General features: G+C 48.9%; 1 protein-coding gene across 3 annotated transcripts in view; it reads right to left on the bottom strand.

The window, feature by feature from the left end:
• The window catches only part of PACSIN2 (protein kinase C and casein kinase substrate in neurons 2), a 138,700-nt gene that overhangs the window by 26,361 nt on the left and 96,430 nt on the right, over window positions 1-15,909 (bottom strand). The gene's annotated exons all lie outside the window — the stretch shown is intronic.

Below are 15,909 nucleotides of genomic sequence, written 5' to 3'. Positions count from 1 at the left end.
GAAATTTTCAAGGACAGGTAGAAGGCTAGCCAGAATAGAGGTGAGGTGAGGGAAGAAATTCCAGGCAGAGAGAATAGCACCGGCAAAAGGAAAAAGGTGTGACAGTGTGGTGACCTTGGGGTGCTGTGAGAATGAAACACAGAAGGTAGGGAACCAACTGGAGATGGGGGAGGGGTTCAGATGGTGAGAAACCATCGGGGTTGGCCCTTCATCCTGAAGGGTGCCATGCTTGAGGACTTCTGGGGTTCAGGGGGTTAGGGAGGATACTGGAGGGAAAGTGAGAGAGTGGCCTCCTGAGACTGGGGCTGCAGGAGTAGGGACCTAGAGCAGGCAAGAGGTCTGATAGAGACGGGAGAGAGGTAATGGCTCCCAGGCACCTTGGGTGGGCATTGGTCACCTATGCATACAGTGCTTCCACCTTCTCCAGACTGGACCCACCAGGCTTGGAAAGGAGCAGAACTTTTTTTTTTTTTTTTTTTTAAAGATGACCGGTAAGGGGATCTTAACTCTTGACTTGGTGTTGTCAGCACCACACTCTCCCAAGTGAGCGAACCGGCCATCCCTATATAGGGATCCGAACCCATAGCCTTGGTGTTATCAGCACCGCACTCTCCCAAGTGAGCCACAGGCTGGCCCTAGAATGACCTCTTTTCTAGAGTCCTCCTGGGGCCACTCTCCTGCCTCCCTGGAGGTAGGCCTTGGGGCCACACTCCTCCCAATCACCAAGCTCTGCCTCAGGCTGCACCCAAAGCCTGGCCAACAGCCTCCAGGAATCCTAATCCACTTTCGATCCACAACACCCTTCCCCAAGGCCTAGAACTTGCCAGGCTGCCTCCTTCCTCCTGGCCACACAATGCCTTCCTTTCAATAAGCCAGGCTTCTAATCTCCTTTGGCTTTCCTCTGCCGCAGGCCCTGAGAATCCAGTATCAGATGAGTCTTGGTTTTAAAGTCAGGTAGGATAAGTCTAAGGCTAGAGTTGCAGGATCCCTGTGTAGAAACATCAGTGGAATTAGGAGCAGAGACAGTGGGCTCTGCCTGAAAGCCATGGGGTTTCTAATTACAGGGTTGCTGGGAAAGACTGTCCAAACAGGTCCCACCAGTTACTCATTCATCCTGTAGGCATCCAGGTGTAAACTGTCTGGAAACATGTTTCATAAGGCAGCTGGAGAACATTTGCTTCTCTAACTTTACACCCTACTTATCTTGGCCAACTCCTTTCTGGAACACAGTGGCCACAGGCAATGGAAGCTTGGGATTTGGAAGCAAGCCAGCAAGACCTGGGGGACCCTCCAGTGGGTGAGAGGGTCCCACCCAGACCCCACTGCCAGAGCTGGGCCCCAGGGCAGGCTCATTGACTACTACCTATTTTTAACAGAGGGCTAGCAGGTCAGGGGGACTTATAGGGAGCCACATACAGGTCTCTTTACATAGACCTTCCATTTTATTGTCTCTGGTTTGTGGCCACCAGGCCCATCTCACAGATAAATTACCCAATTACAGCCAGACTCCTAGGGCGAAGTCAGTGGCCCAAGTAAGAATGGAGTCAGCCTCTCTCTCCGTGTGCTGCCTTGACCCTGAGGCACCAAGGGAGGTCTTGCCTCTTCCTGCCTAGGGCGGATCTCAATGCCACAAGGAATCCTAATGGACTCTGGACTCCCCCAGGAACCCCAGTGAGGTTCTGGCTGTCTCAGTGTTGAGACATGAGATCCCAACATGAGAGGTAAAGAAGTAAAGTGACTAGAAGAAAATGTGGGTGAATACCTTTGCTTTTTTACAAGTTAGTGTAGGGCTCCTTAACATTTCAAAAGTAAAAACTACAATTATACATACAGACACAGAGTATATAAATTTTATTACATCAAAAATTAAGAATTTCTGTTCAGAAACTGGCACCGTGGACAGTTATCAGACAGAATGCAAATATTATCTCCCCATTGGCCACATCTGAAACTGACAAGGATCTAAAAGTTGGAATATAGGCCGGCCCGTGGCTCACTCGGTAGAGTGAGGTGCTGATAACACCAAGGCCATGGGTTCGGATCCTATATAGAGATGGCCGGTTTGCTCACTGGCTGAGCGTGGTGCTGACAACACCAAGCCAAGGGTTGAGATCCCCTTACCGGTCATCTTTTTTTAAAAAAAATTAAAAATAAATAAGAGTTGGAATATCCCAGGAAGTCCTATACACCAACATGAAAAAGACAGGGCCTGCAGGAGGATGGGCAAAGGATTTGAACATGCAATTTCAGAGCGGGGCAGGAGTGCCAGGGGCTCACAACATTCAGAGATGTTCCCACTCGTGCGTAACTGGAAGGATGTGCCCTAGAACAGAGGGGGCTCTCTACCCCTACAGACTGGCAAAGACTAGTGAGCAGGAAATGGCAAGTGTACCAAGCAGTAATGAAGTCATTAAGCACGCACATACCCTATGATGACCCAGCAATTTCACTCCGGACCTATGTCCTCACAGAAAAGCTCCCTCGGGTCCCAGGGCAGGTAGGGGGCTGCTCCCTGGAAATGCACAAGTAAACATTGGACACAGCAATGCTGCAGGAGGAAGGACGTGAAGGACACACTGCAGTCTGAACAGAAACAGAACGATGTGGAGCACGGCCTTATTTATATAAATTAAAAATGCTTGCACATGAAGCAGGAATACAGTTTACAAGAACACATGCTAACAAAAGCTGTACCATTAAAAAAGGGGAGGGGACTAGGTATCGAGGGTAGGTAGAGACATGGAGAAAGGGTCGGATATTGCTGAATGAGTCCACATCCTACCTGCCCCAGTCCCCGCTCTTTGTTGAAGCTTGGCTTGCTTTCCCCATGGAGGCTTCCCTGACACCTTCCCTCCGTGATGCGCCACCAAGCAGGAGCACCTGCATTGCCTGTGTCACCTGCACTCCCAGATAGGAGAGACCAATTCCCCTCTGAGAGTTCCTGCTGGCTGGTCCAGCTGGGGGACACGGAGGCCTTTCCAAACACTGTCCCCATGCCCCTCAGTGACAGTTTGTCTCAAAATCACCTCCTGCACTCTAGCCTCACTTCCCCAGCTGGACCACAAGCCTCTTGGCAACAGGCGCCATATACTGTCTTTCATCAGCAGCAGCATCATAATAGAGCATGTCTATGATTTGCCAGGCAGTGAGTGTGCTGACAGCTTTACATGTGTCACTTCATTTCATCTATGACAATCCTAGCCAGTGGGTACTATCAGAGTCTCTAGCTTACAGAAAAAAAACAGGTTGAAGAGGTGCAGTTACCCATGATCATGCAGCCAGAAAGAGGCAGAGCCCACCTGCCAGAACTTCCCAGGGCCAAGATCAGAGAGGATGCAGAGCTGAGACTTAATGAGTCGATGTCAGGTGATGTGTGTGCTTCCAACCAGCCCTGAGGGTTCCAGCAAAGGTTACCGAGGTCAAGAGTATAAAGCAAGGCTGGCCGGTTAGCTCAGTTGGTTAGAGTGTGGTGTTGATAACACCAAGGTCCAGGATTTGATCCCTGTACCAGCCAGCCGCCAAAAAGAGGACTGCAGAGCAGTGCACAGGCCCCACTCCTGCCTCCACCTGAATGCCCACAAGACTCATCCCAGGAATGCCAAACCTGTAAAGTACTAGGACCACTTGCCAAAGATGGCCTAGGTTTACCTTCAGAATGATCATCCCCTTCAACTTGCAACTCTGAAGGTCTCAGCACCCCACTGCTCCCTCTATGCCCTAGACAGGGAGATCCATGGGTGAACCAGTTGGGCTAAGCTGACCAAAAAGGAAAAGCTTCTGCTAGTGTCCCTTCTGGCAAGTCCATAGAAGCAAAGTCAAGTGTTTTACCCAAAGCTGATAAAGTATGCCAAGAAGCTCCAGCACCTCTGTCACCTTGGAAGACAAGGTTGAGATATAATCTTTTGGGGATTCCTTAATTACAGTCTTGCAGATGGTAACGAGATGGGCAAAATGAGCTTTTGATATCTGGTTCAAATCCATTAGACTGCCCGGCCCTTTCTAATGAGGCCTCCTTCCCTCCAGCTGCTCTCATGAGGGGAGTGGCACAGATCTGGCGCTGCCCTCAAATGTGTGACCTTGTACATGTCTCTCTCTGTGCATTTATGTCCCTTCAGCTGCAAGGTGGAGTCAGAGCTGATCCTGTGAGGGTCAAATGCACTGGGATACAATGGGTTTACAGAGCAGGTTGGGTTTCCTCCCAGTCAGCCACACTATCAGCCTGCCACAGCCTCCACTTGACAACACCTGACCTCTCGCTGGCCATTTCTTCATCTCGTCCATTCAGAGAGGGGTAGGGAGAGGATCAGATCACCTCCAAAGGCCCTTCACAATTCCAGGAGTTCTAATCTAACAGAATCTGTCAATGCAACCAGCTGGCTGGCTACCCCTGAAGCACCCATAACGTTCCTTTTTTGGGGGGGCAGGTGTGGCTAGCCATTATGGGTATCTGAACCCTTGACTTTGTGTTAAAACACTGCACTCTAACTAACTGAGCTAACCGGCCAGCCACTCTCCATTTTTGAAGGTCTAGCAATACCCTCTTGTCACTCACACATATTTTAATGAACATCCACTGTGTGCCGAGGACTACATGACGCACTAAGGATATAATGGTGAACAAACTATCATGGTCCCCACCCTCATAGAACTTATGACCAGATAACACAATTACAGACAGCAACAAATTCTGGGAAGTAACACTGGGTCGGCGGGGCTGCCTGGAAGAAGTGACGTTTGAGATGACAGCTGAAGGGAACTCTGAGGCAAGCCCAGTTTCTGAAGGCTTGAGGCAAGATGTCGTGAGGCCCATGAGCATGAGCTCTATGCTATGCCACCCCCTGTGAACGCTCTCACCACAGCTCACCTCTCCCTCTTTCCCTTGCACAGACATCTGCTGTCACATGACGAAATGTGTTAAAATACTGGGTTTCACGGGCAAGGATCTCCATCCTCCATGCCAGACACAGAGAGGGCACCCCATAATATCTTCTCAGAGCCCAAATGGTGCTGGGAGCTGGGATTTCCATTCCATGTAGAGTGGAGGGGATTGAGAAGCTGCTGAGACCTCAGAGGCACGGGCAATGAAGTAACTCATTATCCTTTATCAAGTTCTTATTCCAATGAGTCACACCATCTCTCCCAGCAACAGCTTAAAAGCATCAGCTCTCAGCACCCCATCAGCTAGTAACTCCACGGATGACAGGTGGGCAATTCCCAAAGCTCCTGTTGCATTAGTGAGAGAGTAATGGAAGCACAGAGTGGCAAGAGGGTCGCCATTCCTCCTCTGCAGCCTAAAGCTTTAAGTGAACTCCAGGGCCTGAGTTAGTTTACCCCTAAGCCTACCTGTGTCCCAGGCAGGCCAGGAGGGCTCCAGGACTGAGTCCCTTCTCACCAAGACTGTGCTCTGCAGTATCACGACCTCTCACCCACATTCAGGGGGAGAAACATCCTATACATACCCACAGGGCATCCCCATGCAGGGCTTCCTATCTCAGGCAACTTTCTTAAAACCTGTCCCAACCCCTACTCTGAATCTTCCTTTCCAAAGAGGGATGACAAATGACTTCAGGGTTGTGAAATCTGTCACCTGTGCTTCAAAACACCAATGTGTAAGGGGTGTCTTTGGAAAACTAACAAGTCTGTGCCTTACTTTCAGATGCCAAACTATGCTCTCCATATCCTCATTTCTATAGGATTCCACTTCTCCTGGTCCCCAGCCTTCCTTCCAGCTCACCTACCATCTGGGTTTCCAATTTGCCCTAGCCCTGGAACAGAAGGTCTAGGAGCTCCTAAACCATCAGCCCAGACAAATACCTAGCTTTACTGGGGATGTCCATCTGCAAAAGAGGGGGATGCTATTTACCTTACCTGGGCTGGGCTTACTGTTGCTGCTATTATTTACTTAACAGTCTCAGTCTCCAAACCATCTCAAGTCTGTCTGCGAGCTCAGCAAAAACTCTGACTAGCACAAGTCCTGTCATTTCCTTGGAGCCTCACTCCTGTACCAACTCCAGGCTTTTGGTTCCTGCCCCCAGCACTGAGTGGCCCCATCCTCTGTTCCTAGAAGTTGTATTCCTCATGTGAAAAGGTAAAGAAAATGAGGCTCACTGCCTGGCAAAGGCACCCATGCTGATTGACAGATGAAAAGTACAAATCTCAGATTTCAATAATTGAGTTTATTTTTGCAGCTGGCCAGTATGGGGATCTGAATCCTTGACCTTCATGTTATAACACTGTGTTCTAACCAGCTGAGTTAACTGGTCAGCCCAGATTTCAACAACTTTAAAGTTCAATTTAGTTATCAATCTTTAATCAAAACGTTCAAAGTGATAACTAAAAAACGGATGAAATAGAATCCTAGACACTGCAATTTTCAGACCCTATTCTAAAGGCAGAACACATAAAATAAATAATGCAGAGAGGAAGGATGTGTTTAAACAAAGCTATTTTGACTGAACCTCTCCTTAAGGCTGCTGGCCAGGCTCACAACTCTCTGTTCCCCTGGCGCATGTTAAGCGTGTGGCATGGTTGTCCTTGAGGAAGGCCCCCAGCACCCTACACAGGCATTCATGCCCACAGCAGCCGCCCCACCTACACCATCACCCCACGACCCCCCAGAGCTCCCAGTTGCCTGGGCAGAAGCGCACCCACTTGCTCATCCTTCAGCTGAGTGCCCAGCAAATGGCAGGAGCGAGCTCTGCGGCTGCCTCTTCTATTCTCCCTACACTGAAGGGAGGTGCCTAATGAGCAGGGCAGGCACCTCACTGCTGTGAGAGCAGCCACCACTGAGATGACGAGATTGTCTTTCCAGTTTGTAAGTAAGTGCTTGCAGAAGACCAGGGCTTTCCACAGAAGCCCTGACTAATAATGAAAGAGAGACTGAATCTGGGTCAATCCCTTAGATACAAAGCCAAATGACCTCATGGGTAAATCGCCAGCTGGGAAAAGCTAGAGTAGCAATTCCTCCAGGAAGCCTTCCTGTCTCCTTCCATCCCCTCCCCTCCCTTGCCCAACTTGGTTCTTCCACAGTCTCCCTGCCCCTGACCTTGGTCCACCTCTATCCTGGCCCTGGTCCCCTGCATCTGAATCCCTCGTTTACTTCATGACTTCCGTTGCCCTCCCAACCTCCCTCCTACCCTACTGGACCGTGAGCTCCTTCATGCCCATCTCTAATATCTAGCACCTCAGCTCCAACCACACCAATGCCCAGTCCAAACAAACTTTTGTCCACAAATGTCTCAGTGGAGCTAAGCCACCACAGTCTAGATGAGCACCAAAGACCCACCCCTCTTTCTCTAAAAGTGTGCTGAGTGTAAAGGGAAAATGTGTTGTTGTTGTTGTTTTTTGACCAGTAAGGGGATCGCAACCCTCGGCATGGTGTGGTCCACACCACACTCAGCCAGTGAGCGCACTGGCCATCCCTATACAGGGTCCGAACCCGCAGCCTCAGCGCTACCAGCGCTGCACTCTCCTGAGTGAACCACGGGGCCAGCCCGGGAAAATGTGTTTTTTAAGCAGCTATTTAAAAAGTTACTTTGACATCACTGAAATCAAATGAGAAAATAAAAATTTACCTTCAGAGGATAAGTTTCTTGATAGCACAAAATCCTGAAGTTTTAAATTCTCTCAAGGCAAAATCTGAACGACTCTTTATCTGGCATTGAGAACAATTAGACGATCTAATTCCTCCACTTTTTCCTGTCTCTGTGTGTGCAATGCTCACGCATGTGGCTGCGGAAATGGACTAAGTGTGGAGCCCATGCCACAGGGGCTACTTGGGCAGGGGAGTCGTTTTGACCTTGGCTCTGCCACACTGGTGCCCAGTGACCCCAGAGACAAGATACACTCCAGATGTGAGTGTACTTATGGGCGCCGCTGGCCCAGTGCTGGTCAGCAGTGGCTGGGATGCACCTGATGCCGGCAGCCTGTCACAGACCAACAGTAGGCTGCCACTGTCGGCTGAGGTGACCTGCGGCAACACACCTAAATCTGGCTTTCCCTTCCCTGCTAAAAGCACAACTGGATCTTCCCCAGCATCAGGAATGAGTGAGTGCACAGGCTGACACAATGTTGTAGGTGTTGTACATCAAGGGCATGAGCTGGAAACAAAATGACAAATGCTATGGCCTGCAGCAGCCAGCCAAAACTAACCACACTGCTGGTTCCCTGCAGCCTCCCTGCCTGGAAGAGGATCAGTGTGAGCTGGGCTGGTCTACCTTGCTGTGCACATGCTGCACACAGTGAGCTGTCTGTGGGCCCAGTACCTGCCTGGAACCAGGCCAGTTCTGCACAGCTGCTGGCACCCAGGCTCCTTTAGAGGACATGCTAGGCCCACCAGCGGGAGAGTTCCTGTGAAACCCTCAGTCACTTCTACCCAGCCACCCACCACCCCCGACTCCTTCAAGTACATAAGTCCCTTCCAAGTACAGTGCCTAGTTCTAGGCGCTGGCAACACAAGCCTTGTTCCTGCCAAGCTACAGATGGCAGCTGCAGACAGGTATGTCAGGAGTGCTGAAAGCTGTCAAAGGAAGACTTAAGTCACTGGTGTAACTGAGTGTTGCTGCTGGCCTGGGAGCTCCATGAGGATAGGGACTGTCTCTGTCACATTCGCCTCAGTGTTCCAGCCCCAAGCCTGGCACGTAGTGGGTACTCAATACATTCGGGCTGAACTGAACGACCAAGGAGAATAAAGGATGGCTTTAGGAAAGCCCATAACTGCCATTGGAAAACACTCCATGGCTGCACAGAGACTGGGCAGCAAAGACTGCTTTCTGCTCTAATCTCAATGTCAAAATCAGTGTCTAATGTTGACTTCTGCCTGTTTTCATGAGAATCCAACCACCCATTTCAGAAAACCATAATTCTGAAGAGTCATGAGGTTCAGAGTCACTCAAACCAGGCCAAGACAAAGGCAGCCCAAACGTCTAGGGCCTTGATCCATCCTTCGGGATGGCAAAGTCCACTACTTGAATCATAATGGAAGTATCCACTGTGGCTCAGGGGGAGGGTCACACACTAAAGGGGAGCTGGATCTTAGGAAATCTGTATTTTCTCACTGGCTTAGAAGAAATTCACAAGAATGCAACTCATTCCTAAAAAGGTGGGTATAAACTCTCTGAACAGTGGGCCATGGCAGCCTGTTCAGAAATCCCACAATCACCAAAAGCCATCAGAAATGCAGCTTTTTTAAAAATAAGGAAAAGAACCTTACACAAAGATTAGGCAACACTACTTGCCAAAGAATGTGGCATGTCTATACTTTGTGTGTAACATCAGGGTAGGATAAAGAGTTTCTACCAAAAAAGTTAAAAGATGCCACACACAACTTTAGGCTCTTTGTGGATATTTTCTATAATTCTTATGAATATTCTAGGAAATAGGAATCAGCAATGCCATGACACCACCTAGGAAACGGAGCAGATTACTTCACTCTCTGAGCCCTCAATCACACGTCAGCAAATGGTGGAGCCTGGTCTGAACCAAAGCAGTAGCATTTCAATGTGTGGCAATCATTGCAAAGGAACAATTCTCTTCTGTAAGGAGCTCCCAGGAAGCCATGAGCAGGGGCAGGAGAGGAGCCTCTAGAGTCAGACTGCCTAGGCCCAAATCTCATCACCTACTATCTGTGTGAAGCTAGGCTGTTCCACACCATTCTGTGCCTCAGTTTTCTCACCTGTAAAGCGGAGATCCCAACCTCAGAAGGCAGTTGTGAGGACAAAGAGGAGATGCCTGGCACAATCAGTACTAGCCACGATCACATTTTTCATTTCTAAACATTGTTGTAGATTAACATGCCCACAGAAAGGTACACAGATCATATGCATGCAGCCTGACGAATTATCACTTAGTGTACATGCCCCTGCATGGGATGCAACAGGGAAACAAAAAGTCACTGCTGTCCTGGAGCTGGCAGTCAAAAGACACCTCCAACACAGCTTTTATGCACCCAGGCAGCAGGAAAAGTCCTCTTCTGAATCCATACAGCCTTTGATCAGGACCATTTTTTAGTCACTTTGTCTGCTTTATTCATGCTGTATTCCCAAGGCCTAGAATAGGGCCTGACACATAGCAGGTCCTCTATAAACGTTTCTTGAAAGAATGATTTGTGCTCAGTATTACGGTTATCTCTATACATATTTTAATTCCAAATACAAATGCAGTATTTGTTTGTAAGCTTCTTATGAGCAGGACATGCCTTATTACCTAGCACTAAACCTCATCCTTTCTAACTTACTTGTACCCTCAACCATTAATTCACTCATTCATTCAACAATCATTCGGTGTATCAGGCACTTTGCTAAGGCCCAGATTGTCAGGCAAGAGACAGGTCTCTGCCCACAGGGAATTCATAGCATGGAGGGAGAAACAAACAGGGATGAGCATGCAGGAAGGCCTGCCAAGAGCATTCAGGGAAGATTTCCTGGTGGAGGAGCTCATGGGAAAGAAATGGAGGTCCACTTGGAGGAAAAAATGCCACCCCTACCCCAGCAGGGATACAGCTCTTTGTGGATGGGAGCTTAGGGTGACTCAGCTTGGCTGGAGCTCAGGAAGGGCCAGGTGGTCGAGCTAGCTGCCAACACACGCTTGTGTGTGTTAGCCCTGGTAAAGAGTGAGGTTTTATTTTGAAGAGATGTAGAAAATGAAAACATTCCACCAGGTTAGGGAGTTGTCAGGTTTGCTGTTCTGGATGGGCTGTCTAGCAGTGGGGTGCAGAATGGGGAGGCTGATGCCCTAATCCCTGCTCATGCCTCAGCAGATACCAGTTCGGTGGAAAGAATGAATAATGCTTATACTTAGAAACCTGAGTGAAACTAAAGCATGCCACTAGCCTCCTAGGAGCTGTCTGAGCATGGTGGGGTTACAATTAAGCTGATGCGCAACTCCTACTGAGGAGCCCTTGGATGTAGGCTTCATGCACATTGTTCCAGTAGGACTGACATACACGGACAGGCCATTATATGGAAAAGGCCACCCAGGTCTGTGTACCTGGAGGGCGGCCAGAGAACACAGCTGCTGAGCAGCAAGGTGATTTTATGGCCGCCTGCCTCAAGCATTGCACTCCCGGAACTCTCCCTGCTGCCTCCTAACTGCTTGCCACTCAACGCTGGCTTTGGCAGGCCCATCTTGGGTCCCCAGGACTTACCCAGGGCCTGGATATAGCAGGTGCCAATCAGCCTTTGTGGAACCCATGAACACAGGGTAGCAACATCTTTTAAATACGTTAGCTACAGAATTGGTCTAGAAGGATGGCCAAAGTACGCACCATTCCACACAGACGGTTTCCAGACAAAACGACGACAGACATGGAGGCACTTTCACATGATGTGCTGTCTCTGCAGCACTCGAGTCTGGGAAGCAGCCCGGCTCAGAGCAAGCCAAAAACAGCCCGCAGGAGAGCCTTCTCTGAAGGAGACAGCATGCATCGAGAGTCACGGGCCAACTCTCTTTAAGCTAACACTCCCAAACATACTTATGTCCTCTTCATCCCCTAAATGTTCTTCTACTCAAAGCCTCTTTGTGCCCACAAGGGAGTACAGACAAGTCAGACCCAGCCTGGCTCATCCACGGGATCTAAGCTCTAAATGCACACACAGCTGAAAGTCGAGCAGAAATCCTGCCTCAGAGGAACTTTTGCTGAGGCAGACTCAGGGCCCAGTTCCTGAAATGAGCAGAGTTTGCATCCCCAGCCTGGCTGCCAAGGAGCCCTCAGAGGTGTGGGCAGCAGCCCTCAGCCCTGCTGGGGATAGACCTGCTATCGTGTTCCAGACCTTGCAGACAGCTGAGGAGGCCAGATTTTCCCAGGAATCACTGGTGATGCTTGAAAAGCCCAGTGTCCTATGGCCAGGTTCTCTGTACACCAGCCAAAGAGAAGGCTCAGAAGCAGGGCCTGGTAGCAGAGACACAGTAGGAGGGCCCACAGGCTCCTACAGCAAGCCAGGAAGACTTGCCAGAAGCAACTGAGCTGCCCCACACCCACTAGGAAGCCCCAGACAAGGACATGCCAGGCTCCGACTTGCTGAGGGAGCAACCACTTGAGGGTACAGCCTCCACCAAGCTCCAACCGTCCTCATCCTGCATGATTTCCTGCCTTGCTCCAAAACAGGGCCTTGGCTCCAAAGAGGTTAAGGTCCTTGGCCCCCAGCAAGACCATGCCCACTCCAGCCTCCAGACTTTGCCCCAGACTGGAATGCTGTCCCTTCTCGCTGCTCCCAATTCAAGGCCCAACCCTACCCACCCAGAGGCCTCCTCTGCTGACTCTGGCCAGCAGACCTTCCTCCCCTGAACTCTGTGTCACTGAGGGGAAGAGCTGGGGCTGGGTCTCTGCTGCTGTCATACTCTGCAGAGGCCATCATCCTCTCTCCTCCCAGCTACATTATAGTTATCTTCATTGTGGGAATCAGATATCCCCTCTCCCTCTTTCTCCTTTTTCTCTTACTATAGGGCTGGGCAATTGTAGTGGATTATGTCCCCCCCAAACTCCCTGAAACTTGAATTGTGTCCCCCAAGTTTTATGTATTAGAAACTCAGCCCCCACTATGACTGTTAAGAGGGTGGGAAATTCTATTATGGTAATTGAAAGGTGGAGCCTTGAAGATTGGATTGTAGGACCATGTAGTAGTGAATGGATTAAAAATGGTGGTCAGGGGTGTGGTTCTGAGGACTTTAAAAGAAGAGGAGAGTCTGCCTTTTGCTCTCTCTGCTTCCCCTATCTTGCAATGTGAGACCCTTGGATCACTGTCGCCACCATCAGATGGACTTTGGACTTCCCAGCCTCAGAAACTGTAAGCAATAAATTTTGTTTTTCTTTATAAATCACCCAGTTTCAGGCATTTTGTTATAAGCAACATAAACAGACTAATATAGCAATGTAGCAAATGTCCCCTCCAAACACCCATTAAATACTTCTATTCAGTATGATGTCCCTGTGGGTAATCTCTCCTCCCATAGATCAGCAGTTGTTCACTCATCCATCTAGCAAACATGCTTACTAAGTACCAATGCCACCATTCCTGCCCCCATCCCAGGGGGAGCCCCAGCAAATCCTCCAGCACATGGCATGATGATCTGCCTAGTGTCTGTCTTAGCCCTCCAAATGTCACAGCCAAAGGCTCCTGGAGGGCAGGGCCATGTCCCTCCCATGCAGGCACACAATCAGCATGCAGAAGATTGTTCTGGAATAACCTATTCCAGTTAGTACCTTTTGGTGGGAAGGAGTAAAATTAAGCACAAAAACTTTTCCATCTTGATACCATAAGGCTTTCTTTGTGAAAAGTTGCCTTCTGTGGGAAAGAGGACCTTGCTGGCCACCTGGAGAGACATGCAGCTGGCAGCGTGCACCTAAGTCACTGAGAGCCCAGCAGGGCCGGCTCGCTGAGCAGCGGCTCTGCCTTGGAGCAGGAGGGGGATGATGGCACTGCTGATCAGAACAAGCTGAAGAGCAATTTCAGGGACAGCATTGTAAGAAGAGCAGAGCCAGCCGGAGCATTCTTTTGGGAGAAGGAAATGCTCTTGTCTGCTGACATTATCGCAGCTGAGAATTTAACAGGGAGCATAGGAGCTTAAATCAGTGACTAAGCTTGTTAAATCTACTTGACTTAATATATACTGACAATACAGACTGGCAATCTTCACCTAATGTTTAACAAGCAACTGAAGACTTCTGTAATAGCACTATATTTAGCTACTAAATTTTTCCAGCAGATTCTGCCACCATGTGGGTAATTAAAACCATGCTGCCAAAGGCACTGCAGGCACAGACGGTAGACAGCGTGTGTGCTGCCTACCTGCAACTCCCCACCAAAGGGACAGAGCCCCAGACCTGTGCTGACCCACTCCACTTACATGTATCTGTGCCTTTAATCTTCACAACAGTGCTAGGATGTGAATCCCATTACTTCCTCCATTTTACAGATTGGGAAACTGAGGCCAAGAAAAATTAGTAACTTGACCAAAGTCAGACACAGGTAGTGACAAAGCCAGGAATCAAACCCAGCCCCCCTGGCTCCAAAGCAATGTCTTCACCTATCCCCTTGCCTCTCCAATCTATCATTCACAAGAACCTTTTGAGTGCACTTATCTTCTCTGCACACCACCGAGCTCAAGGCAAGCACTGATTAATACCAGCCAGCAATGTCACAACAGTTACAAAACAGAAAGGCTCCCTACCACTCTAAAGGTTTCTATGTATACTTTTGGTTTCATGTTGAAAAGAGCGAGGCCAGCATCACAGGAGCTCATAGGAAGGCTTCTGCAACAATGGCAAGGCCACAGCCCCTCTGAAGGCCAGAAGTGGGACCTGCCTGCCTGTGAACCTGTACCTGTAGATGGGGACAGAGGAGCAGCCCAGAATTCCAGCACTGTCACAGAGGCACCTCCAAACTTCTAACTGCTGGTTCTAATACAGCTTCACCTGATTTCACCACCATCTCTGAGAATGCACATGGCAGTGCCTCTGCTGCCAAGCAGCTGGCGACAAGTCCATGACTGTCTTTCTTCCTTGAGTAAAATGGTTCTTGGGCAGATGTGCTTCTCTGATTACTGGAATTTGAGCTCTGGCCTGGATACCCCCAAGGAAGGCCGGTACCAGCCGAGGGGCAGGGGCAGAGAGTGCCTGCACTCCCTCTGCTTTTCCATTTATTTTTGCTTGTGCAGAAGCCAGCTCCTCTAGGGCAGGGACTCAGTCTGTCACATTTCCCACTGTATCCTCACAGGGCCTAGCACACAGTAGGTACTCAGAAAATACATACTTTTTTTTTTTTTTTTTTTTTTTTTTTAAAGATGACCGGTAAGGAGATCTTAACCCTTGACTTGGTGTTGTCAGCACCACGCTCAGCCAGTGAGCGAACCGGCCATCAGTATATGGGATCCGAACCCGGGGCCTTGGTGTTATCAGCACCGCACTCTCCCGAGTGAGCCACGGGCCGGCCCCGAAAATACATACTTTTAATAAAATGAATATTCAGCTCAAAGTCAATAATAACCTTTTTGCACAATACATAGGAAAGAAAAGTGTTGATAGAATTTTGGTTAGAGTGCAGCCTTAGAACACTAAGGTCACAGGTTCGGATCCCCGTACTGGCCAGCCACCATAAAAAAAAAGAAAAGAAAAAGAAAAAAAGAAATTTGAGCTCCTTGCCCATCTTTCTTTTAAAACTTGGGCCCCTGTGATCACTTGTCTCTATTAGACAATAATATCAGACGGTATTTGATTTCAGACAAAATTATACACCTCATTGCTTTAGGTTTATAAAACTACTTCATGCCAGTCCCCAGCAAACACCAGGGCATCACCTTTGTCTCTTCTACTACTGGAGTGTGTCAGGAAAGCACCCAATGGGTGTCTTATCCTGGCAGCCTCTCTTGCAGGCCAGCATTATCCCCTCTTCACAGATGAAGACCCTGGTTCTCAGGTCAGTCAAGCAACTTGCCCAAGGTCACATAGCTAATAACTCCACAGCCGGGATCAGAACCCAGATCTTTCCAACTTCAAAGCCAGTACTTTTTGAGTGCAAAAAATAAATATAAAATTTATTAAATCACCCACAATATTTTAGATACTAGGAGTAATATGGTTCACAAACCCAGTTGATTGTGTAAATTACAATAATATACAAATCAAAAAAGGATACATACTTACAATTTCTAGGCATCCTAAATCAAATTTACTGAAACACTGGTGTAGATGGGAGTGTAAGGAGGGGTGGCAAAGCCAATACTTTTCCATGAAGCCCACAACTGGTAGGAAAGCTCCAGGGGTTTTGTCATGGGGACAAAATTTGATTAAAAGTCGATTTTCCTTTAACAAGCAAGCAGGAAAAATAAGTGGGACACGGGAAGAATGACTTCCAAAGACTGCAAAATAATCCAATCAGGAAGGGAGTTCCTTCCAGGCACAGACTGGAAGGCAGA

Source organism: Cynocephalus volans, chromosome 12 (genome assembly GCF_027409185.1).
Source record: "Cynocephalus volans isolate mCynVol1 chromosome 12, mCynVol1.pri, whole genome shotgun sequence".
NCBI classification, from domain to species: domain Eukaryota; kingdom Metazoa; phylum Chordata; class Mammalia; order Dermoptera; family Cynocephalidae; genus Cynocephalus; species Cynocephalus volans.
Note: the sequence above shows the minus strand (reverse complement) of the source record. Positions and strands in the feature narration are given on the sequence as shown.